The 24402-nt window shown below is 46.1% G+C and overlaps 1 protein-coding gene across 2 annotated transcripts in view; it reads right to left on the reverse strand.

Moving 5' to 3' along the window:
- The window catches only part of ADGB (androglobin), a 1188702-nt gene that overhangs the window by 492543 nt on the left and 671757 nt on the right, over positions 1–24402 (reverse strand). The window lies entirely within an intron of this gene.

Consider the following 24402-nt stretch of genomic DNA (forward strand, 5'->3'; position numbering starts at 1 on the left):
ATAAAAATTTATTTTTAAGTGAAAAGTTCTCGTTTCATTTTTTAAGGGCAGGCAGCGGTCCCTGGGACCACTGCCTGCGCGCAGCCATCCGCCAGCAGCACTTTGAAAACTTGTGCGTCATCGCGATCGCTTTCGCTTTCAGAGCGATCGCGATGACGCACGCTTTCAATGCTGTTTAGCTCCTCTTGTTTGTTCATGTCTCTCTTTTTTCAAACCCTTCCAAAGCGCAGTAAATCATCCGCATCATTCCTCTGCACCGCTAGGCAGCTCCTTTGAGACAGTCACGGCGCCGTATTGCATTTCTTCAAGCAGCTTCTGGTTAAATTATTTTCCCTTCCCACCCACAATCTGTTTCTCTCCTAAACCTCTGTGCATATTAATGATTTTTTTTGTTTTTATTTACTGCGAGTGCCCAGCAACTGCCACTTTTGCCAGGCCATTCGCTTCTTTCTACGCTCCTGCATGTTACACACTTCTTAATTCACCATTCTAGAACGGCTTTCAGCCCCACTGGAATGGAAAATTAAAAATTCAAAAATGGCCGCTGACATAGAACAAATGAATAAGCATGCTTCACGATGTATGAGAATGTTCTGGTAGCCTTCTTGGAATCACTTTTTCTTTATTAGAAAACACATTCAAAATTGCCACCCATGTGTCCATCTGTGTATTAATGCGCTGGCTACCAATTTGGAATTCATTTAGGCAAATGCTTACAAGCATTGGCAAAGCCATAGACTCCCACTTTCAAAGGCAAGACCCATTGCCTTTGCCAAAGCTGCTCTAGAGTTTGGCATATTTCATTAAATTTTTTTTCAGCATCATTTTAGAACTTTGTATTTAACTAAATGGCAAATACCCTGCATTTAAATACAATGTGTGTGAGGTCATGTGGTGAAGTCATTCAGGCAATTGCAGAATATTCCAATATTATCTTGAAAGGCCATAATGTAGGTGTCTCACGTGATACATGACCTGGTGGTTCAGTGAGCTGATTGAGGTATGTTGTTTACACCATGCTCACAACTTTAAACATTGGCGGGTTCACGCAGCATTTTATCCTTCCAAGTGTGATAAAATGAGTACTATTTATCTGGGTAGCAATAAATATCTGTTACTTATAAATTGCACCAAGTCCCAAGAAACCCCTTGATGTTACACGTTAGGTTATTATTAAATTGAACCTGACTGTTTCATTTCATTCTCTTTTTGGAGCTGTAAAACGTGTTGAATTGAACCTTTGTATCTTCCTCTGGGGTTGTTGGGTTGATTGGACAGGGAGGAGCAGGGTCATGGCATGTCATAGCAGAGTTCTGCATTTTGAATGATAAATCTATTTATTCAAAACAAATGCTTGTATTATAAATCAGAAACATCTGTTATCCTTCTGGCACCAATTTCATTGGGAACGTAGAAATATTTTGAAGTTGAGGCAGAATTTTAAGCTTCTGTGATATTATTAAGCCAGGTGGCCACAGGTGGCACCAAACAAATTACCACAAATAAAGGGGGATGGGTAGTCTGTTCAAGCACACAGAGTACAGGAACCACTCTGGAGCGCAGTGCAGTCAGAGATGTGAGGATTAAAATACCAGTAAACAAGCATTTGCAATGCAATAGGTCTCGCATTTACGCGAGTTTGAGCTATTGACATTGCAAATAACAATGCCTTTTATTTTTGTTTTCCTTTTTTAAAACATCAATAAAAGGCATTGTCATTTCCAATGAGCTTAAACTCACGTAAATGCGAGACCTATTGCATTGCAAATGCTGGTTTTTGATTCCAATCCAACCATGCCCCAAGTCTGCTTCCTCAATAAGCATAGAATACGCAGCGAAGGAGGAAGGTACATGGACTAATGAACATAAGAGTGCAAGTTTAATTCCTTGAGCACTTACGTTCCGTCATTTTAGTCTGTTCTCTGTTACAGACGTTACAGAATACATCACCTTAGTCCTTAAGTCACAGTCCCTCTGAATAATTACGCAAATGCAAAGAGGGGCTGCTCCAAATCTTTGGAAAATAAAGTTGAGACGTTTGAATAAAATGCCTCGAAAAAAGTTCCAAAATATGCATTTGTGCGCTGTCCGCAATATCTCCCTAAGATACGACCTCTTTTGAAGATCGTGACCACACAGACTCCCTGCAGAGTCCGTTTTTGTTGTTTTTATAGCGCGAACTCGACCCGAATGGGTGAGGGTGCTTTACATGAGCACAAGTCGCATTACAGACAGACACATTCTTTTTAGTCACGGGGAGATTAAGGGGTTTGCCCAGAGTCAGAGGATGTTTGAGCCTCCAGCCAGTCTCGAACCTGGTTCCCCAGCTTCAAAGATGGCCACTCTATCAATTAAGCCCTATCCTAAGGAGCTGTATGACTAATGGGCAAGTAGATTTGAGCTGAGAGTGCTGGTGGACAATGCACTGCCCCCCAAAACATCAGGCAGAAACTTTAAGTTCAGGGAAACCTTCCAGAATGCCACCGGGTCGGAAGCTCCGGGCTGGGTAACACAAAAAGGAGGTGGAAAGATTTCTGGAAGGGGCATTCCGGGATGGGAGGTGCAGGTCCTGGGCACAGAAGCACCTGAATGTAGTATCATACTATGCCAGATTAGTGTCTGGGAGAGACCCGGCAGGTTCTTTCTACATTAGGTCAGCGATGAAGGGCTGGGGGAGGTTGCAGCACAGGGAAAAAGACTGGAGGAGGTCACTTTAAATCTTTAAAATCTTGAAGATGGTCATGCAGGCAGTAGAGTGGATATGCACATCTCACCCAGAGAAATAACTTTTCAGAGCAGCTTTTTTGGGAACCTACAGGATTAGTGAGCTGGTGGCTCCAACCAGAGGGACCCCAGGGTCTGCCTGCATACAGAGGACCTACACATGGGGGATAGGCATATAATAGTTCACTTGAGGCGGTCAAAGACAGATCCAAATGGGAAGGGGAAAGACAAATGGATCAACTGTACTGAGGATAAGGGGTGCTGCCCATGAGGGAATATGTGGAGCAGGGGATACACGTCAACAACCCCCTACTTTTACACCTAGATGTCACATATCACATCCAATTTCAATTCACGGCAGTACTGCGGAAAGCCCTGGAGAAGGCAGGTTTCCCCTACAGGGAATCCGGGTCACACTCATTTCGCATTCGGGCTGCCACCACCGCCGCCCAGTTGGGGCTCAGTGTCGAGCGGATCAAAATGCTGAGTCGGTGGGTATCTGGCGCTTACAAAGGATACATACAGCTGACAGGCAGTAAAAGATTTTCCTACTCTCAGCAGGTCTAACAAGGGGCCGGCGCGTGGTATGGATCGTGAGGCATTCATACACCACATGGGTGCAACGATGGGCAACGGCGTGCAAAGACTTTCAAGGAATATGGCTGAGAAATATGGAGGTGATCTGGATGGGGCAACCGGGCATGAGGTGGGAGCAGCTGCTCCCAGCGATACAAAGAGAATTGCAAAACAGAAGGGGCCCGGATGCGGTTGTCATACACCTGGGAAGGAACGACCTGGCGAGCATCGGGAGGAGGGAGCTGTTGGGTGCCATGACAATGGGTATGGTGGCGTTGGACAGGATGATACACCCGGCAGAACTTGTTTGGTCGAGTATGGAGGGGGGCCATCGAGTAGGGGGCGGTAGACAGGCCCAGATGGAAGATTAACATCACAATGGCAAAAATATGAAGAGCAAATGGTTGGGGGTTCGTGAGACACGGGCTGATCAACCTTAGGTCACACGGTTACCACGGCAAGGACGGGGTACACTTAACCGGTGTGGGCATGGATATGTTCATACTCAATATTGTCGGGGTTCTGGAGCAACTAGGTTTTGCATGAGCGGGCATTTCGGGATGGGGAGCTGCCACCGATCAGGAAACCGCCGGCAGCGTGGCAGAGGCAGCACAGAAAGGAGTAACTTAGATAGAAGAGCTGCTCATACAGTGTCCTTGGGATGCCTCACGTCAGGGGCACAGGTGAGAAGGTGACAGCACACAAAGACAGCCAGAATAGAAGGACTGCTCAGTGTCCTTGAGATGCCACACTGTAGGGGCACAGTAGAGCCAGCGAGTGATCAGCAAGGGTACAGGCCAACAAGCAGAACGGCACTTGTAGCCCGGGCCAGGCCTGACGGCCGCCCACAAGACCAGTAACAAGGGAAGCCTAGGACCGTAAACATTGGGATACCCGTGGAACTGATGAGGGCTCATGAGTATTGCTGTCGGCTGGAAATGGAAACAAAATAAGTGAGACAATATTACTAAGAAATGTGAATTATGACAAAAGTTATGGGTTACGAATGACCGACCATAACTTTGTGAAATGTATGATCCATGCCTTTTTCTGTTTATGAAATAAACTGCGGCCTTTTTACACCGTGAGCTTGCGTCCTCCGAAAATGTTGTGAAGGAAAAGGGAGTGTAAAGAACGGGGCCATGGAAAGGAGTGGGAGAGAGAACTAGCAGGCCTGGGAGGAGTTGTAGCGTGGACCGGGGAAGCAAAGCTGGACCAATCAGGGCCCACTGGAAACTCCTCACGGCGGAGGGAGTGTGGCCAATGTTGCAAAGCGAAAAGACTGTGAAAATGCAGCTCTGTAATTGGGCGCATTATTCAAATAAGGGAACCGCGCTATGGGTGACCAGTGGGGCAGCCAGCGGAGGAAGGTAAAAGGGGGGATAGGCCCCCCTGAAAAACAGGAACTGGGCAACTAGCTTCTCCAGTGATACCCACCAACCCACACCAGACCACGGCTGTCGCAGATGTGAAAAGCTGTCGGGAGCAGATGAGCGGGGGCTGCGCAGAAAGGTACCCATGGAAAGAAGTAACTTAGATAGAAGAGCTGCTCAAACAGTGTCCTTGGGATGCCTCACGGCAGGGGCACAGGTGAGTAGGCGACAGCACACAAAGACAGACAGAATAGAAGGGCTGCTCAGACAGTTTCCTTGGAATGCCTCATGGCAGGGGCATGGTGGAGCAGGCGAGTGGTCAGCAAGGGTACAGGCCAGGCAGAACGGCACTTGCAGCCTGGGCCAGGCCTGACAAACGCCCAAAAGGACAGCCTAGGACCGTAAACATTGGGGTACCTGCGGAACTGACCACCGCTCATGGGTAGTGCTGTCGGCTGGAAATGGAAACAAAACAAATGGGACAATATTCCAAAGAGATTTGAATTATGACAAAAGACATGGGTCACAAATGACTGACCATAACCTTGTGAAATGTATGATTCATGACTTTCTGTGTTTATGTAATAAACTGCGACCTTTTTACACCATAAGCTTGTGTCCTCCAAAAATGTTCTGAAGGAAAAGGGGGTGTAAAGAATGGGCCATAGAAAGGAGTGGGAGAGCGAACTTGCAGGCCTGGGGGGGGTTATTCTTGTGATTGTCAAGGTCACTGGAAATACAGGAACCAGGTACTTTTGTAAGCTCACAGAATTGTAAAGTGCTCTCTCTGTAGTATTTACCTTTCAGAGAGTAAGGAGGTTGAACAGTCATGGCTTACTCTTGGAGTCTGGTATGGGATCAGGATTGCTAGTTCCGGTAACACATGTATACAGCGTTATTCTTGTGAAAGGATTTATCAATTTTATTAAGTCAATGTAAACCGGCAGGAGGAGGAGGAAACAGCGAAAGATTTACAGGCAAGAATGCTCTGCAAATGAACAGCAAAGCCCTTAACCATCATATCACAATTTAATGCAAACTCCGGGGGGGAGGGGTTACTGGGGGGGGGGTGTAGGGGGAGAGAAAATAAAGCGTAAGCAGCACTGTGTGCTCCATCGACGAGAGGGCAGAAATAAAAACAAATGCGCTGAAGACAGGATCGGACTGGGATTCAAATTAAGCTTGGGCGTCTAAAGAAAAATATTTGCAATACAATGGAGACTTTAAGCTATTGTCATTTATAATGGCAATAGCTCAAACTCTGGTTAATGCGAGACGAAGCGGCCGCCATTCTCCCAGATGCTTGGAAAGTGAAAGTGTACATGGCACGCTGAACGTTGCAGGAAAGCATGTGATGCCTGCAGCAGTGAAACTCATTAAAAGAAAATAGTGCTGACAGACTGAAATAAGACGTACCCTGTAACAACTGAAGTAAAAGGGCCAGTCCTCATGGGAGGTTACTAATGAAGACAAGGCGGTACTAAGGAGAGACTAACAAGCCTATTTACGAATGAGAAGCCAGCATTTACGAAGGACATTAACACAAGCTAATAACAAATATAGGCGGATAGTGGGCGTGCTTCAATTTCATACTCCAATACGGCATGGCTCGCAGCAGGGCATGTGCTGCCCAGGCTCGACCTAAAAACTCAGCTAATGCATATTATTACTTGTCTCTCTGGTGAGGCTAGTCAGGCTAACATTGCTTTTTCATGCTGAACTATGCTCTCTGATTAAAAGCTCCCTTCTTATGCCTTGTTGGTCAGCCAGATTGTAATATCCACAGGTGGTTTGATCCAGCCTGTTCCTTAGCTTACAGGCGCCTACGGAAAGCTTTGTCTAAAAACCTATTAGATATTGCCGATCACAAAGCTTTTTACAAAGAAACTTTAAAAAAGAGAAAAGCCGAGATAGTGCATCTGTGATCTTCTAATGACCGAACTTAAACAACAACAAAAAGGATATTATTATGGCATACAGTGAATTTGAATTAGGTCACCAACTGTTCCACTTCCAAAGGTTGACTTAGGTAGCGCATCAATGCCACTTCTGGTGTAAGTGAACCCACCCAATATTCTTTGCACGATGCAGTCAAGACTGGCCTTACATTTGAGCTTCATATTGTGGTTTCTGCACTAAAGGTCAGCCCATCGGGCAAAGCAAATGTACCTGATGGAGAGCCCATGGATTTAATCAAATCAAATATTAATCTCTGGTTGCCTGCTCACCAACATTCTGAACAATGATTGCCACACCCAGCTCCCTAGTTCCTGGTCAGCCTCAACTAGTGTTCAATCAATCAATCAATCAGGGTTGGTCAAGCGCAACTACTCACCAGTAAGGGTCTCAAGGTGCTGGGGGGCGGCTATGTATAGTGTTCCTATTTTTAATAAAGGGAACTGGCTTGAACCATGCAGTTACCGACCTATATCACTTGTTGACCATATGTTCAAAGTTGTCAGTAGAATTCTGTACAACAAGCTTGTGAAAAGGGTTAATGAAAATGATATTCTGTGCGAATCCCAACAAGGGTTCAGAGAGAGTCTAGGTGCATCGAGCAATGCTTGGATCTTCACCTTTCTACTAGTAAATACACTGTGCGAAAGGTTGCCCATTGTGCCCGGGTCAATCGGTCGAAAATGGGATGATATGGCCAAATGGCTAGGGAAGTCAACCTCAAAGCTGGGGAACTGGATTCCAGACTCGGCAGGGATGCTCAACATCCTGTGATTCCGAGAAAATCACGTAATCTTCATGTGTCAAACCCAAAAAAAACTGGTGCTCATGTATATTGCTCTGATACCTTCGGGTCGAGTTCGCACTATTTAAAAAAACTCACAAAAAAAAGGTGGAAACATTGTCTTAGCTCATCATGGAGTAAACGTTTTACCTTATTTCCATTCTGATTTGACAACAAGGGTAAGATATGGGAATAATGGTGAGTGTTCACGACCTTTTAATTTGGAGAGTGGAGTGCACCAGTGTCCATGGCTGAAAGACCGCCCGAGTCCCACCGACTCCGCCAGAATCGTCCTCCAGCCTCAACGGCATCATAGGCAAAAGTGGCTGTGAGAGGGAGTCCCGCTAAGCAGACCACCGAGTCAATTAAGATGTGTCTTTCCATTGAGGCATCTGTGGCAGTAATACTGAATTGGAGGAATGGAAGAAAAATAGGTGAAAACGTAACTTTTTTTCAGGTTCCCACTGACGTTTCCATCTTGAACCCCATCGTCCAGGTCCTTCCTGTGCTGCTACTACCTTAACCACAGCACTAAGTCACCCCATGATTACTGGAATCTGTGGGTGTACATTCAACAGTGTGTGTATGTTTGTAGTAACCCATACAGCTCCAATAAGGGTTCTTGAAGTAATTTATTTGGAGGTAAATTACATACCAGCAACCTTCAGGAATACCTTTCAAATACTGGTCATTGCTGGAATCTTAGCTGTGATGCAGTTCAACCGCATCACAGTTACATCATACAATTCCAGCTACTACCACACATCTCCCCCCAATGAAACCTAAAACGAGAAAATTGTTAACACGTGTAAAATATAAAGCATAGGAAATAGATGAAGAAACAATGCGAACAATAAACAAAAGTAAAACAAGTAAATAATATAAAGTAAATTATACATGGGATATTTTACACAAATCCCCAAAACTCCATTTCTTGCCATCATCCAATTGAGCTACTGATCCCATGACTGAAATGACTTTATGTGGCTGTGAAAACGTACTTTCACCATCCTTCACAAAGTCAGATCTTTTTACTACTACCCAATCACCCTTATCAATGTCCAACTCCTTAACACATTTCCGACTATCAAAGCTAATCTTATTACGCCACTGACAATCTGAAACCCTTGACCTCATCTCTTCTCTATCAACCCACACTTGATTCTTCTCTTGCAGCCACATCGGAGACTCCTTAGTACCAGGCTCTCTCCCCTTCAAAGCTATAAAAGGAGAAATACCTGTCACAGAGTGAGGTGTAATCCTGTGAGCCCACATCATTCTCCGTAACTCCTCTTTCCATGATAATCCATTTGCTAGGGAAAGTTGTATACATTCCATTAAAATACGATTTAGCCTTTCCACAAGTCCATTGGCCTGTGGACGAAACAAAGCCACCTTATCATGTCTGACTCCAAGTCCAGAAAGAAAATTTCCAATCTCGGAAGAAACCAACTGAACTCCATTGTCTGTCACCAGTACTCTCGGTACACCCTCTTCCAGAAAAACTTCCTCAAGAAATGTTATCACATTACCAGTAGTAACTTGGCCCATAGATTTACATGTAAACCATTTACTGTGGTAATCCACCAACACAACCAAAAAACGATTAGTAGTTCCCAATTTGTGGATCGGACCCAACACATCCAAAGCCAATTTCTCCCACGGTCTCATAGGCAATTCCACACACCTCAAAGGGGGCTCTCTAGTCACTTTCACCTTATCACTATTACTGCACGCATGACAATCTCGCACTAAATCCAAAACATTCTTGTCCATTTCAGGCCACCCAAAAGACTCTCTCAATCTTCTCTTAGTCAAGATTCTTCCTAAATGCCCTTCATGTACAATTCTTAACAACCTCGATCTCAGCAAACCAGGAGGAATTATCCGATTCCTTCTTAAAATGTTATCACCTTGCACACTAAGCTCATCTCTCACTGTCAAATATTGTTTAGCCATTTCCACACCTCTATTGGAATCATTCCAGCAATTAATAATGAGCGCCTTCAATTCCTTATACTCTTTATCCTTCTCCACCGCTTCCTTCCATTCTTCTTGTCCAACAGCAAATTCATTATCCACACTTACTACCAGATCCTCCATAATTTCTGTACAAGAATCATCGTCCACAGGCATCCTAGAGAGACAATCTGCAGTAACATTCTTATTGCCACAAACATGCTCTACTACAAAATTGTAATCTAGCACAGATAACAGCCACCTTGAAATCTGAGGAGTCACACTACCATCTAAACCAAGACCACCTTTAAAAATATGAATAAGTGGTTTGTGATTCGTCTTCACAACATAAGGCAAACCCCACAAGTAATACCTAAAATGTACCATCCCCCAACAACAGGCCAGAGCCTCCTTTTCTATAGTTGAATATGATCTCTCTGCTCCTTGTAACCTGCGTGAGTCAAAACCAATGATTGTCTTACCTTCTTCAGACATCTGCATCAAAACCGTTCCAAGCCCAATGGCACTAGCATCAGTAATCAATATGGATTTCCAATTGGGCTCAAAATGCCCCAAAGATGGAGCACAGGAAAGATTTTTTTTACACTTGCGAAAGCATCTTCACATTTGGAATTCCATTCGAATACAGTTCCTTTCTTAAGAAAAAGTCTCATTGGTTCTACTAAATCAGCAAATTTTGGGACAAATTTAGAACAATACTCAGCAAGACCTAAGAACGATTTCAACTGCTCTTTGTTAGTGGGACAGGGAGCATCCTTGGCAGCTTTTACAATACTAGCTTTTGGTCTAATCCCATTGACAGATATTTGATGACCCAAATAATTAACTTCTTCCAATCTTATTTGACACTTTTCTTTTTTGATTGTCAATCCATATTTGGAAATTCTTTGTAAAACTTCTTCCATCAATTCATCATGTTCTTCAAACGACCTCCCCACAACCATAATATCATCCTGGAAGCATATAACTCTTTCCATTCCTTTAAAAAAAAATTGCATGATTCGCTGAAATACAGCGGAGGCTGACGCCAATCCAAAAGGCATTCTACGAAATGCCCCTAAAGGTGTTACAAACGAAGTCAAAGGACGTGACTTCGGATGTAGATTTACCTGATGGTAAGCTGAAGACATATCCAGCTCACTGAAAACACAACCACCACCCATCATGCTTAACATTTCTCCAATATTTGGTAAGGGTTGCCTATCGACCCATATGTTCTTGTTTAGATCTCTCAAATCAATACACAAACAAATTTTGTTACACTCCTTGGGAGCAACGACAATTGGAGAGAATCATTCAGAAGACTCTATTGGTTCTATAACATTAGCTTTCAACATCTTGTCTAATTCAGTTTGAAGTGGTTCTCTCATCATATATGGTACTGTCCTAACTGTATGCACAATGGGTTTAGCATTTTTTCCCCAAAATTATTCAATGAGAAAATCCCTTTAACATGCCTAAGTCATCAGAAAAAACATGAGAATATTTTGTCATTAACATCTTCGCCCACTCATTGTCCATATCAACATTTGGAAGATATATGCTTAACAATTGGCTCAACAACCATAACTGGCTCTGCAGCATTGGGATTAAGTATAATGTTCAAATCCTTCTGATGTCGCCATCCCAAAAGATTGGATCCCTCATGTGTGATATAAACTCTTCCATGAACAGCATTGTTTTTAAAGATAATATTCATCCACTGCATTCCCAAAATGTTAACTTTCGATCTGCCATACCCAACTGCTCTGACATCTGCTTGTAGAAAATCCTTCATCCCTCCACACAGATTCTCTTGAAAAGTTTCCTTTGAAATTAGAGTAAAAAGACTACCAGAATCAGCCAACAACCTTACTGTTCCTTTATCCAAAGTGATCTCAAAATGTGGTTTTTCCAATTTTTCTGTACTCTCCTTTTTTAGATTCAAACTATTGTCATCTATATTCATCACGAAATCAAGATTGAACTTTTCAACAGTTTTTACCACTTGAGATGTATCCAACTCTGCACCATCTATAGCCAAGAATATCTCCTCACACTCTTTGTTTTTATTTTACACTTGTAATTTGAGTACTTCCTTTTGATCTGTATGCTTTCGCTAAATGACCTCTTTTGCCACAAACCCTACATGTAGCATTCCTTGCTCCACATGCAACACTAGAACTTACATGCCCTGGACACCCACACCTAAAGCAGGTTATGGGTCGTCTCTCACAAACCTTAACAGGTACATATTCACTGTTTTTATTGATTGATTTTTTGATGATTCTTTTTTTCTTCCTTCACTTCCGCAGGTGTTTCCTTTCCTATAGCTATCAGGGGATTCTCACTTACACTTTTGCTTTTATCATTTTCTTTCACCCATACTGCTGTGTTTTCCATACTTCGAGCAATTTGAATAGCTTGTTCTTAAGTAGGATCCTTCGAAAGTAACTTCTCTTTCACCTTCTTATTATTTGTAAACCTTACAATCTGATTCCTTATCAAGGAATCAAACAAACCTTGGCATTCACAAGTAAAAGCTAAGCCACGTAAAGATGCCACATATGTCATAATGTCTTCATCCATTTTCTGTACTCTGTAAAAAAACGTATGTCTTTCAAAAACAACGTTGACTTTTGGAGTGAAGTGTTTCTCCAACATCTGTAAGGACATGTCATAAATAAGCATTGGTTGTCCATTACCCATACCTAATGATATTTCAGGCAGATCATCATATATTCTTCTTCCTTCTACTCCAAAGATGATGTAAAAGTATAGCTTGTCTCCTTAAAGGACCATATTTGTCTCCTCCAATAGCTAATAGATATGTAAAAAAAAGAAAAAATCCAACGTTTCCAGGGAATAGATGGTTCTCCTGGAACAGGCAAAAAGCTAGAAGGTGCTGACATACTTTGATCAGACATACCTGCAATGAAACGCAAATAATAAACTAAAAAAACAATTTAATATAATAACCTAATACAATAAGATGAAATAATTATCTAAAGTAATTAACTAAAACAATTAATTAAAATAATTGACTAAAATAATCAATTAAAATAATTAATTAAAATAATTAAAAATAAACTCTTCCAGCAGTTGCAGTATAAGCAATTCCTCATAAGTCTGTTGTTTGTTTTAATGAACAGGAAGTCTGAAGCTCTATTTCCTTAAAGAGTCCTTTCTCTCTTTCCTTTTTTTTCAGTCAAATTGAAGACTCCATGGCAAGAGGATCGAAGAAGGAGCCATCAACATCATTCCACGAAAGGTACTTCAGCGCGATATGGAAGCACTACTACTAAGAGAGTTATACAGATGCCAAAGAAAAATAATGCCACCGCGAGCAAAAATAGCACGTTTAGGAAGCTTTATGCGATGACATTTTCAGCGTGAGTACAGAGCGAGCTCTCTGTCATGGGATCACGTTGCTAGGTAACGCAATCTCAGCGTGAGTACAGCGCGAGGTGTCACCCAAGGATCACGTCACTAGGCAAGCAAGAAAGCCTTAAACACTCACTCGTCCTCGCGAATGCAGCAAGAGATTTCTTCACGAGCTAAGGTTGCCAGGCAACAAGATAAGCTTTGTGACACTAGCGTGCAGGATTTAAACGCGCAAATTACTAATTACTTCCAGTAATGTTAATAAAACATTACTTATCCAATCCAAAACAGCAGCGCTTGACAAAAACATTAACTAACGGTTGGATGATTCCTTGAAGAAGTGAAGCGAAGGAAAATTTATTTGATAGCGCTAATTTAAAAAAATTAGTAGCGTTCCAGAGGTGAAGGTTGTGCTTCTCCTGCCCTCTGCGCAGGACCAACTAGTCGCCAAAATTTGTAGTAATCCACACAGCTCCAATAAGGGTTCTTGAAGTTATTTATTTGGAGGTAAATTACATACCAGCAACCTTCAGCAATACATTTCAAATACTGGTCATTGCTGGAATCTTAGCAGTGATGCAGTTCCGCCGCATCACAGCTACATCATACAATTCCAACTACTACCACAATGTTGTTGGTGTGCAATGTCATATACACATTACCTACATGTACATATTGACAGATCCAAAACATATATGTGTGGTGTAATAATGATGAGCAGTACATACCTGTCTCCACATCCCCTTGGCCTCAAACCATCAGGTCTCTACCATCAGGACACCCCCAGCACAACAGGAACATCTAAATTGGTCCAGCGCTATCCCACTGACCTGACATTGATGGAGTACAGTCAGCCAGCTGAGAAGATTGCCGGCACGGCGAATCGCAGTCTGTTGATGCCAAATCTAAATATGGTGGCCGAAACACCGTCAGCTTGATGGAGTACTTGGAACTGTGGCATAACTATGGTAGTCCAGCAAAGATCTAAATCAGGCCCTAAGACATAAGACTTCTTCTGCTTCTCACACTTCTCTGGCTTTTGACTTCCTAACAATTATGTGTGGTAAAAATGCTGATTCTCAAGACTGAAATGCCCATAACTACCACCCACCTGCAAGCCCCCAGCCTAAATGGTGCAATAAAATGTGAATTTTTAATGACCAAATTCTGAAAAGACTTGAAACTTTAGGGAATAATCCAGGAATAAAAGGAAGGAAGGATATGGTATTTTCCTGGACATGTGGTTCTCCAGCTCCGGTGGTAGAATGAAACCCTTTTGTTCATTCAGTCAAACTAAGCCTCTTTTCCACATCCCTTCCAGCACTCATCCACCAACCGAGCATCATTTTTGGTCAAACACTGAACATGAACAATTCATAAATATCACTCTTTGAAGATAATGTAGGATGAATTGAATGAGGTTCTAGAAAAAAAAACGTACTGGAGAACCACCTGTAGAAGTTAGTAACTTATTTATCTTTAACATTATAACCTATATAGATTTATACACACTTTATACAGCAACAAATAGTAAATACATTCTATGTGGGGAAATAGGTGTATCGTAATTTTAAGGAGTTCCCCAGATTCACAAGTCTAGGTTCCAGGCAGTAATGCTTGTAGACAGTACATAAGGACTTCCACGTGGCCACTCTACAAACTTCCACCATTTTTCTGTTGGTCATCAAAGGCAGTTGAGAGGGCTATTCAGTTCACTGAAAAACCACCCGGGCACTGCATTTTAACTTTCTGAAAGTGAATCTGTTGCAGTTCTTCTGTTGTCTGCCAATGCAAAGGTTGGCTAAAGCTTGCCCTTATCCATCCTGCCAATATACAACGAAGAGTTGAGTAGCCGACCTCTAAGACTTGTCAAGTTAGTAACTCAAACCCCTATTAATATCACAAGTGAGTATGGCAGTCTCAAAATCAGCCACTAGTTGCTTGACTAAGACAGCCAGTGATACCATTTGTTTTAGATGAAAATTGGACACCTTCAAGGTACCCCTTGGAAGAGTCCTAAAATGTCAAGTTGTCGGCAACAAACCTGGTGCAATGCTACAATGATGAAAATGACTTAATTGCACTAGTTCTTCTCACAGATGTAAAAGCCACCAAGAATTATTTTTTTATGGTAAGGTGCTTGGTGTCTACTGAATGCACTGATTCATTGGGCAGTAACACTAGGCTCAGACTAGTTTGAAGGCCAGTAACAGGGCCTTGAGGAAATCTCAGACCACAAGTTGTTTTGTCTCAATCAAGCTATAATGCAAGATTGCTCCAAGATGAAATCAAAAAGATTTACGTCAGAGGTCTAACATAACAAGACTCCCCCGGTAGTTTAGAATTTCACATGGCTGGCTCATGATTGAATGCTTTGCATTATCACGTACCACATGCAGAGCCAATTCCTATTGTGGCAGTAGGTGTTATTAATGAAGTCCACAGTTAAACTAGTCAGCACCACCAACCAGTCCTGAGTCAGATTTGAGATATTAAAATCGAGAACCCCATGAGTCAAGCTGCTAGGATAAGGGATGCCTAGTTGTGATGAAAGATGATGCTGGTTTCTCTGGATGACATCTTGGATTGTATTTGAAGTTGCCAGCGTTCCTAGATAGAGTTCTACAGTACCGCTAGAGGCCATGTGTGCTGGAACTAGGCGAGGCCTCTTGGTTCATTTGGCACCACCTTTCCAATAACCCCAACACCAGATAGTGAATAAGGGGCAAAATTGGAAATGATTAAATCAAGTATCCTTTTAGCTACCTGGAGGAAAGAAAGCATGTCAGCTGAGAATAACTTTGTTAGTGGTGTCCAACAGATAAAGCAAAAGGTACACTACTAACTAGTCTAGCTCTCGCACACAAGATTCTGCATCTGACCTGCTTTAATTCATCCTATTTGTTGCTCTTTATCAAATATCAGCATTGTGCCTCATAGAGATTTGATGTCCATGCCCCAAGATTGTTGTCTTCTCTTGAAAAGACCAGTGTGCAGGTATAAAATATTATTATGTTTGCGGTTTTTACAAAGAGGGTATTCCACAGAGGATGTGGTAGAAACACGTTCAAGCTGTAGTTGCATGCCTTGAGCTCCTTCACTGGTCTTTGGTCATGAGGTCCTGTGTTCAAAACTCAACCCTCATTGGAAAAGTCTATCACTATTGGGATCAGTAGTGTGAACAGACTGAAGAGATTAATCATCACCAAAATGAAATGCTCCATACACCAGGCCTGAGCTGATTTTATTGTGTTTGTGAAATAAACGCACAAGTTACTTACCTTCGGTAACGATATATCTGTAAGAAACATTTGTTAGTTATAGATTCCTTACCTTATAATTACCCCCAGGCGTCAGACTGGATCCAGGAAGCTTTTCATTCAGCAGTACCTCTGCGCATCGGAAGGTGGCGTCGGTCGGCTCTACGTTCGTCATCGGCGTCGCCGGATGACGTCGCTGCAGCTACTTAGACGCCGCCCTCGCGCGTTGACGTCAGTTCTGTACCGGACTTTCCGCACCAGAAACGCAGAGCCATGCAAGACACTGACCAGTGGTGCACAAAACCCTGGGCCCTGAAAGAATGTCCTTAACCCTAGAAATCTGTTCGCAGAACGGGGAGGATGGGTGGGGCGGTAAGGTATCTATAACTAACTAATGTTTCTTACAGATATATCGTTACCGAAGGTAAGTAACTTGTGCATCTGAAAGAAACACGTTAGTTATAGATTCCTTCCCTTAGACTAGATACCCCAGCAATACCAACCCCGGAGGTGGGTCTGCGAACCAAGATCACACCAGAAAGTCCTGGAGAACAGAACGGCCACAAAAAATGCCTCTCCGGACTTGGCTGTCCAGGCGGAAGTGTTTGGTGAACGTGTGCAGCAATGCCCACGTGGCTGCCTGACAGATGTCAGTCAGAGGCACTCCCCTTTCCAAGGCAGTAGTGGCTGCCGTCGCCCTGGTGAAGTGAGTGCTTAGCCCGACTGGAGGCTCCTTTTTAGCCAGAGAATAACAAGCCTTAATACACAACACAACCCATCGAAAAATGGTGCGTTTGTGCATGGCCCGACCCTTCTTTACACCCACGTAACCAACAAAAAGTTGATCATCCACCCGGAACTGTTTTGTGCGATCCAGATAGAAGGAGAGCGCCCGTTTTGGGTCCAGACGGTGGAGCCTCTCTTCTTCCTTTGAAGGATGCGGAGGCAGAAAGAAGGTGGGCAAAGTAATGGTCTGCTAGATGTGAAAGGCAGTGAAGGAAGGATGGCGGGTCCGGAGAGCCACCTTGTCCGGATGAACAGATAGGAAAGGAGGTGCAGAAGAAAGAGCCTGGAGCTCGCTCATCCTTCTAGCAGAAGTGATGGCTACCAGGAAAGCAGTTTTAAGAGTCAGAAGGCGTAAAGAACAGTTACGCAGCGGCTCAAACGGAGCTCACATGAGATAAGTTAGCACGAGGTTCAAGTCCCACTGAGGCCTAACAAAGGGGATTGGAGGAGAAAGATGCGTTAAGCCTTTCAGGAAACGGTTAACTACTGAGGACTTGAAAAGAGAAGGCTGATCTGGCAACTGAAGGAAGGCAGAGATGGCTAATAGGTAGCCCTTGATAGTGCCCAGAGCAGAGCCCTGCTGGGCTAGAGAGAAGAAACAACAGAACTTCAGAAGGAGGGGCAGAAAGGCGATCCACAGCCTTTGCTGTGCACCATGCCACAAATTTGTTCCACCTACAGGCGTATACCATCTTAGTGGAGGGATGCCTGGCTGCCAAGATTACATCACAGACTTCAGGAGGCAGGTCGAAAGACGTCAACTGCTGCCGCTCAATCTCCACGCAAGGAGGTGGAGACTGGATAGGTTCGGGTGGAGAACTGTCCCGCGTTGCTGCTGCGACAGAAGATCCTCCCGAAAAGCCAGTCTGATCAGAGGACCGATGGCCATGTTGAGCAGCTCGGGATGCCAGACTCTTCGTGCCCAATCCGGAGCCACAGAATGACTCCGGTCGCACCTGATGGTATTGGCGGAAAGGCGTACAACAGTCCGCAACTTCACTCGCGACGCACAGAATTTCTGACATTGCGCGTTCTCTTCAGTGGTGAATAGATCTAACCAAGGCTCTCCCCACTGTTGAAAGAGACCATGCACCTCCTCCAAGTGAAGACGCCATTCGTGATTCATCATGCACCTGCGGCTGAGTTTGTTCGCCCTGGTGTTCAGAGAACCGGTCAGGTGTTGAACCACCAAGGAAATGCCCTGATGTTCCTGCCATGTCCAGAGGCGGAGGGCCTCCTGACATAGGTTCCACGACCCCTCCCCGCCCTGTTTGTTGCAATACCACATGGCGGTGGTGTTGTCCGTGAACACCTGCACTACTCTTCCCCGGACAGAGAGAAGAAATGCCTTCAGTGCATTCCTTCCCTCTGTCCCTCTGTCCGCCCGGAGGTCCACAAGGTTGATGTGAAGCCCGGACTCCGCCGGAGACCACAGGCCTCTGATCTCCGCCTCTCCCATGTGGTCGCCCCATCCCAGAAGGGATGCATCCGTCACCACAGTGTGATCTGGTTGGGGAAGGGATCTGCCATTGACCCAATCCTGGTTCGTAAGCCACCACTGCAGTTGTTGAGCAGTGCCCTCCGAGATCTAGATGCAATCGGACAGATTCCCCTGATGCTGCGCCCACTGAAACTTCAGGTCCCACTGCAGAGCCTGCATATGCCACCTGGCATGATCGACCAGCAGGATGCAGGAGGCCATGAGGCCCAGCTGCCTCAGGGTCCGTCTGATCGAAACCCGGCATAGAGGCTGAAAGATCGGAATCATAGCCCGAATATCCCGGACTCGCTGTTCGGGAGGATAGACCCAAAACCTCATTGTGTCCAGAACCGCTCCGATGAAGAGGAGCTTCTGAGGGTGAATCAGGTGCGACTTCGGCACATTTATGGAGAACCCCAGCGAATGCAGGAGGTCGGCCGTAGTCTGGAGGTGGGAGACATCTGCCTGGGGTGAGCCCGCCTTCAACAGCCAATCGTCGTGATAGGGGAAAACTGAAATCCTGATCTGCGCAGATGAGCTGCGACCACCGCCATCACTTTCGTCAACACCCGAGGGGCGCTGGTAAGGCCAAAGGGGAGCACGGTAAACTGAAAATGCTCGTGGCCTACCGTGAACCGTAGATAACACCGGTGGGCCGACAGGACGGAGATATGATAATAAGCGTCCTGCAAGTCCAACGCTACCATCCAGTCTTGCGGGCCGAGGGCAGACAAGACCTGAGCAAGTGTCAACATCTTGAAATTCTCCTTCCGGAGGAAGCGATTGACGTCCCCGAGGTCCAAAATAGGACGCAGGTCATTGTCCTTCTTGGGAACCAGAAAGCAGTGGGAATAACAACCACGACCTACTTATGGAACAGGAACACGCTTGATGGCTCCCTTGGCCAAAAGAGCCGTAACTTCCTGCTGGAGAAGGGTCAGATGATCCTTCGACATGTGGTGATATCGTGGTGGCATGGCCGGAGCGGTAGTCTTGAAGGGGAGGGAGTAGCCCCTTCGGACTATTTGCACAACCCACCTGTCTGACCTGATAGTGTGTCAGTGGGGAAGGTGATGGCGAATCCTGCCGCCCACTGGCGTTCGATGGGCCTGAAAGGTCAAACTAAGAGGGTTTGGAGGCTGCTGCAGAGGGGGGTTGGTGGACTGGCCCACCCGCTGGCCCCTGGAACCTCGCCGGTTGTTTCCACATCCCCGGCCACGCAAAGGTTGGGTAACTTGCTGCGGCCTGTGGCCCTGGGTGGGACGTAGCGGGGCACCCCTTCCGTAGCCACGAAAGGGGTGAAAAGCAGACTGCGCCAGACAGGTGGAGAGGCCCAAGGACTTGGCAGTAGCCCGCAAGTCCCTGAAGCGCTCTAGGGTGTTGTCTGCTTTGTCGCCAAAAAGGCGACGGCCATCAAAGGGCATGTCCATCAAGGTGTTCTGGACATCCCCTGAAAAGCCAGTGGACCTCACCCAGGTGTAGCGACAAAGCGCTACCAATGTTGAAATGGTCCTGCCCAGAGAGTCGGTGGTGTCCAGCCCACAACGTATTGTAAACTTTGCTGCATCTCTCCCAGCGGCAACAGCCTGGGAGAGCACTGCCCGGTCCTCCTCCAGACACTGAGGCAGCACTTGCGCCACCGTATCCCACACTGAGTACGAATAACAGCCCAAGAGACATGCGGTGTTTACGGACCGCAGTCAAAAGCTGGCGGAAGAGAACATTTTCTTGCCAAGGTGGTCCAGCTTCTTGGATTCCCTTTTCAGTGGAGCGGTGGGGAAGGCACTTTTGCAGGTGGATGCTTGAACTACCAGGTTCTCAGGGGTGGGGTGTTAGGAGAGGAAAGTGAGGTCACCCAGAGCCGGGCGGTGGCGTCGGGCAATCATCCTGTCCATGGGAGCCCCCATGTTGGACTTGGACCACTTGCCCAAAAGGACGTCCATGAGGGCCTAATTAAACAGCAGCAGGGGCTGAGAAGAGCTCTCAACCAGGTGAAGCACCTCTGTCAGGACGTTAGTCCTGACCGCCGCCGTAGGAAGCTCGAGGTTGAGAGTCTCGGCTGCCCTACGCAACACCACTGCATATGACGCTCCCTTCTGCGTAGCCACGGTAGGAGGAGACAACATGCCAAGGTCAGGAGAGGAGTTAAGACCACTGGCATCCCCCCAGTTCCTTTCTCCAGTCCTGCTCAGTATCTAACTGGTCAGTTAAAGGGTCACCTGACCCCTCCCAGTCCTCCTCATTATCCTCTGGGTGCCACTGTTGTTGAAAAGGGACCCCAGGAGTAAACAAGGGCACAAAAACCCCACCCGGCGCCGGAACCAGCGTCGGACGACGCCGGTCCGGCTCCATGTCCACGTCGTGATGGAGGCCGGGATCGATGCCGGCCGGGAAGCCAACCGGCGCCGAACGCTATAGTGGTGTCATAAGGAGCGGCGCCAGTGGAGGTGTAACGAGGTCAACCGGCGCCAATCCGAATCCAGGCCTGGATCCAAGGGGGGACTGCGGCGCCGGAGCCATCGGCAGCGAAGACCTAGGCCCCCCAACGAGTCCGCAGGGTCCAAAGGCATGCCAGTGGGGTCGGTCTGCCCAAAAATGGCATGCATCGCCTCATAGAACGTACAAAGCTGAGTGGGGATCGCTCTGGGTCCCGGAAAGGAAGGGAAGTCCGGAGTCGACCCTTCGGGCTCTGCCCACAGAGCCGCAGGAGTGGCACCACCCGCGTGCCTCAATGGATCGGCCGACCGACGAAGAGAAGTCGATGAGCGACGATGCTTCTTCGACCTCTTCTTATGCTTCGACTTTACCGACCCCGAGTGCAAAGACTTCGATGATTTCGAACCGGAATGGTGGTGGCACCGCGACCGGTCCCTCAACCTTCCTCTCGACCGGGACAGAGACGACTATCGGCGTTCAAGCAGCTTTTGGGACCGCTCCCGCAAAGCCTTCAGCGCCATCGACCGACAGTCGAAGCATGACTTGAGGTGGTGGTCGCGCTCCAGGCAAAAGAGGCACAGGAACCGCAGGCCTTGAAACCGGGCATCCCTTGTGCACCTGTTCGGAGTCGGAGACTTGAAATAATAAGTCGACAAAGGTTGAGAAAAACGTAGTCAAAAAATGACTCAGGTACCGCTCTTCCCGGATCTGCGCTGGCTGGCGCGTAAAAAGAAAGAACTGACGTCAGCGCGCGAGGGCGGCGTCTAAGTAGCTGCCGCAACGTCATCCCGGTGACCACGACGCCGACGACGGACGCAGAGCTGACCGACGCCACCTTCCGAAGTGCAGAGGTACTGCTGATAAAAAAACTTTCCAGATCAATTCTAACGCCTGGGGGTAATTCTAAGGTAAGGAATCTATAACTAACATGTTTCTTTCAGATAAATAAGTTACTTACCTTAAAAAGCACCTTTTCTGGTAGAGACTGTAAACTCACGATTCTTCAGCTTGCAAAATTCCCCAGGAGCCAGAGTGGATCTGAAAAACTTTTCAGCAATCCCTTCAGGAGCAGTGTGAGGCTCCACGTCAGATTCGTCCATTCCCCATATGATGTTGGGGCATCCATATATGCATCATCCCCGTGTGCAAAGATGTTCCTTTCGTTCTGTGCCTTCTGACGCAGTTCTGAAGCTAGCTGTGCTGTCTTCTAACATACATTTTCCTTTAGAAAAATTCTTGTTTTTCTTCTAGAACACTTCTTCTGTCTATTGTGAATACTGGTGTCTACCCTAAGGAGGCTCTCATACTTCAAGGTGAGGTGGACCACACCCAACAATGCGGAACTCTGCCGGTTCTGACCCTACTGAGGGGCTCGCTCAAAATCCTTGACTGGCTTGGAAACAAGGTGGCAGTTGAAACCAACATCTGCAATACCTGCAGCCCGCCTACATCGGTGGCTTGTGTGGAAGGCACAGACTCATACAGAAAACTGCTTGCTTTGCCACCCCTATTGTATGACTGTTGGAGGCGAGCGAGGTGTGTCTGGACACCGAGGACTGAGGACATACTAGGGGATGCGGACTGAGGCCTGGGCCAGAATTGAGGTGTAGAGGGCCATATTTGGGGGTGTTCCTATACTGGAGTCCATTCTCTTGTACACTGGCTGGCCCCTTGAGGGGAGCAGGTGGTGTTTTAACTAGGTACAGAGGTGGGGGAAAGGACCACCAGTGTACACAGGGAGGTGACGCCCCATCTCCGGCCAGTTTTGGCAAACATGTAGCGACATATTGTTTTGAAGTCGGCTGGATTCCCTCCACTTTGAAGGTGGTGAAGAGCAAGGGTGCTCCATGGTGTTAACAGTAGATAAATGACTGATTTGATGAGCTAGGAATCAGTCCACTGGGCCCCAAGCAAACACATCAGGTGCAGACCAGCAAAGGCAAGAAGGGGAACTAGTGTCAGCGGCAACTATCCTATAGGTCATTTGGGACTCCCATTTGGTCCTGGAAAGAAGAATTGACAGGGTTGGTGTGCAGGTTTCCCTACTGCACCAGATCTTCAAAATGTAGTGTGTTATGTAAAAGACATCAGTCAAGACTCGTGTCTCCTTGACGAAGAATGACCTACGTGACCTGAAGGCAGACTTTGTGATACTTCTATCTGCCACTCTGCAGCTAGAAAGGCAGGCAGAAGAGGCGGAAGGCAGATCCAGGAGGAACAATGTATGTCTGGTGGGCGTCCCTGAGTACCTTGAGGGATTATGCCTGACCCCATTTTATCTGCCTGGGTTAAATCCTGGGTACAAACCAAAAATATCCTCCTGCTTTATCATCAAAAGGGTGCACAGATCCCTTGCCCAGAAGCTGACCCTGGTACCACTGCACCCTATTATATTTTGACTGCTTAACTACTTGTACAGGGTACCCAACACACAGTAATGCTGGACTCTCTATCTTTCCGGACTATATGGCTTGAGTGCAAAAACAGAGAAGGACCATAGAGGAAGTTGAGGTCAAGGTTAAAGCTATGCAGATTAAATATGTGCTCCTCTACCTAGTGAGGCTTAAAGAAATACATTAAGGGAAGTCAAACTTTTTTGACCCCGCAGAGGAGGCATGCAAATGGGTGGAGGACATACCTTAGGTGTGGGACCTTCGAGGTGCTCCCACTGCTCATGATATAGACACATGGAATATTGTTGGTACACAGAAGAAAGACCAAGTCGGTGCCCATCAGGCTAGACACAGAAAATCAACAGTCTCGGACTGGGATGACCTGCTCTTAGGGGTCCTCACCCATTTCCATAGGGGTGAAGGGGCTAGGGTCTGGACCACAGTACTGATGGTGGTCATGGATCCAGTAGCAGCTGCTCCTGGGGCTGCCGACGGAGGTAGAGGATGACATGGGAGCCGACTGGGCTTCCTGGGGATGTCTCAGATAAAGTTCTCTGGTGACACCAAACTGTTCAAGCCATACTGATGGATTCAGAGGCGTAGCTAGAACTTTTGCTGCCACTTACCTTGCACTCGCTGAAATTACTCACCTCACATGAAGTGCCCCGGCCCCCAAAAAGAGCCGGCTGGGGCAGATCACCCCCATGCCCTCCCAGCTTCGCTATTGGATGGATTTTGAAGTAACTCAAGGGTGAACTGACTTACATGTTCTCATTCCTAGCTTTCCTTGGCAGACAACCCCGATACTATTTTTTCTAGGTAGCATTAATTATTAGTTATTAGTTGAAGGGGATATGTTCAAGGGCGAGAGATACTTAAATTCCCGAACTGTGGGGAAGGGGATTAATGGAAGGGTGTTTGTTGAACCTTGGACTTACGGTGCTCTAGGTTGAGATATTTTTTTACACAACTTGGTTGTGCACCGTACATCCCACTGCCGTGCACATTTCCCACCCTGACACACACTAACTCAGATAGGCAGCACTGTAGAATTACATGAAACATTAACGGACTTATGATAAGTTCAAGAGAGCAGCAATATTTAACAAAGCCAATTGGGATAGGACATCCTCCTACTAGGCAACAATGCTCTTTCCTAGGGAGACATGGATACACCTGAGATTACCATGCGAATTACATGCCTGGGGCTAGAGGAGTGGCCACATTGCTGCAAAAGTCCTTCCCACTTGTTGTGCCTTGCGTGCCTTGAAAGTTGGTCCTGGTCGATCAT

The sequence above is a fragment of the Triturus cristatus genome, chromosome 6, assembly GCF_964204655.1.
Source record: "Triturus cristatus chromosome 6, aTriCri1.1, whole genome shotgun sequence".
NCBI lineage: Eukaryota > Metazoa > Chordata > Amphibia > Caudata > Salamandridae > Triturus > Triturus cristatus.